Consider the following 2,489-nt stretch of genomic DNA (forward strand, 5'->3'; position numbering starts at 1 on the left):
CAGCCCGGCCTCCCCGCCCGGTTACCTCCTGTCACCTTGAGTTCCACTAACCCCGGGGCTTGGAGAGTCCCCCTCGAAGCATCGGGTCGGTGCCGAGGTTTCTGTCCTCCATCCCAAGGGCGGCCGCCCCGGGGCGGCGGACAGACGGCTCCCCGCGAGTGCGAGCCGTGCTGGGGCTCCTCCCTCGGGGCGCGGGGCGCGCCGCCCGCGGAGCTCCCTTTTGGTGCCCACGCGGGTTCCCCTTCTCAGAAAGGACATCGCTCTTGCTCTCTTCTGCTTCTGTAACATCCGCTCATTTACAATATAATCAGCCGGGAGGAAAAGAAGAAAGACCCCAATTTCTAGCGCGTTCTTAGGACTATTGGCTTGTCATCAAAGCCAGATCGCGCTGTAGCCCTTCGGTAGCACGCCGTTCCATCAAGGACGCCTTTGCACCAGACGGCGCCCAAATCTAGGCATCCGTTGTCATTTTATTCTGTAACAGAAAAGAGAAACCCAATCGCCCAGGTTGCCACCAGCCCCTCCCCCAACCCAGGTTCAGAGATGCGGCTTCCTTGGCCCTTGGCAATGGCTCTGGGAGACCTTGAAGGGGGCGGCAGGTGCCACTCCCATGCCCTGACCCTCAGGTGGTTTCCACCAACAACCAGGAGATGAGCCTCTTTTCTTTGCCCCCACCCCCACACCCGCATATGTGGCCAGTTGGAAGTTCTCCTGGGACACCCAGAGGACTTCCCATCACACACAAATGGGGATGTGGGGCCTGGAAGGCCCTAGGAGGAGGGCAGAACGGAAGAGGGGCTGCCCCTGGTGACTTGCAGAGCGGCGCTCCCCCCAGTCCTGTCACTGAGAGCTGTGGAAAGGGACCAGGAAAGCCCCAGACACTCTGTCTGGCTGAGAAGTTCTTGTGCATACCCCTCACCTAGTGACAGATAGACTGGGCCCAGAAAGGGCAGGACACTTGTCCAAGATCACACAGTGGGAAGCTGGGACACCGCTCAGTCATTGGCACAGACCCCATGTCCAGTAGCAGACGAGCCCCTCCGCAGAGCACGGCGCTCCTACGAAGGAGGGAGAAAGAAGGGGGTCTCCGCGGCCCCCAGAAAGCAGAAGGATGAGAAGGGGAAGCTGCCAGCGGGGCCAGGACCCACCTCGAGTTTCCTGGTGTGTGTGCTGCAGCCTGCAGCCTGCAGCCTCTGTCTTCTGGGGGTCCGGGGGGATGATGAACTTCCCCTGGCTTTGGCAGCACCTCTGTGTGGGGTAGTGGAAGGGGTTCAGTTCCGCTTGGGGTCCTAGGGGTCCAGGGCCATGCTGCCACAGAGTCCCCACCTCTCCTATGTCACCCCTGGCACCTCGCCTGGGGCCAGACAGCTCTGCGTGAGGCCTGGCCAGCCCTGGCATCCATTCATCTTTTGTTTTGTCTTAAATACCTTTACTAAGATGGAATTCACATATCATGCAGTCCATTCAAAGTGACAATTCAATGGTTTTAAGAATATTTGCAGGCCTGTGCAGTCATCACCACAATCAATTCTAGAACATCCTCGTCACCCTAAATGGAAACCCCGAATCCATGAGCAGTCACTCCCCACTTCCTCCCAACCTCCCCACATCGGCAGCCACGGACACCCTCCAGGCTCCTTCCTGTCTCTCCAGATCTGCCTGTTCTGGACACTGACTCGCCGTTTTCCCTTCCCACCAGCACCGTAGGAGAGTGCCGATTTCGGCACAGCCTCACCAACACTTGCGACCTGACTTTGGTTATAGCCGTCCCAGTGGGTGTGAAGTGCAATCTCCTCGTGGTTTGGATTTGCGTCTGCCTGCATTCTGCATCTTCTCCCCAGCGCCTGTGTCCGATGTCCAGTTCACCTCCGTCCCAAGCCTCCTGCCCCCTTTCAGGAGGGCTGCCTCCTTTCTCATCCGCCTGCTTCCTGGCCCAGGGGGTGGGTTAGGGTTAGGGCTCTCAGGCCCTCAGTCGGCTCCTGACCTTGTGGGCAGGGTTACCAGCCAGTCACCTTGGGCGCCCAGGTCACAGCCAAGAAGTGCATATAGCCAGCGGTCCTGCAAAATGATGCTCGGGCTCACTCAGGTTACAGAAAGAGGATGGCACAGCGAGATGGCCCTGTCCGCTCAGCAGACTGGCCAAAATGATTAAGTTGATGCTGGGCAGGGGTACTGAGGGTGTGGGGAACGACACCCTCCTATGCCACCCGACGGAAAGCAGATTGGGCTGTGCAGGCATGAGGTCAGCATCCTTCAAGAGGCAAACCGCATCCACCGCGGAGGCAGGCCGGCGAGCTTCAGAAGCGAGGAGACGCTGGTCCCCACCCTTCTATTCTTGCCTCACACTGTCCCAGGTGAATCATAGCGTCATCTTCCTCGCATTCAAGTCCTCGGCCCTGGATCTGGGCCTGGTTTCACCTCCTCTTGCTTCCTTCCCCACATGCCTGTCATTCCTCACCCCCTCACTGTGCCTGCCTGGCCTGGGGCTC

At 59.2% G+C, this 2,489-nt stretch overlaps 1 long non-coding RNA gene across 1 annotated transcript; it reads right to left on the bottom strand.

Moving 5' to 3' along the window:
* Window positions 1-203: 203 nt before the first annotated feature.
* LOC124251322 (uncharacterized) lies at window positions 204-2,236 on the bottom strand. Its single transcript, XR_006891730.1, has 3 exons — window positions 1,736-2,236; window positions 1,149-1,248; window positions 204-475 (listed from the first exon to the last, which is right to left on the bottom strand). It is a non-coding gene; the product is annotated as an uncharacterized LOC124251322 (long non-coding RNA).
* Between the last annotated feature and the right edge of the window lie 253 nt (window positions 2,237-2,489).

This window comes from Equus quagga, chromosome 13, assembly GCF_021613505.1.
Source record: "Equus quagga isolate Etosha38 chromosome 13, UCLA_HA_Equagga_1.0, whole genome shotgun sequence".
Classification (NCBI taxonomy): domain Eukaryota; kingdom Metazoa; phylum Chordata; class Mammalia; order Perissodactyla; family Equidae; genus Equus; species Equus quagga.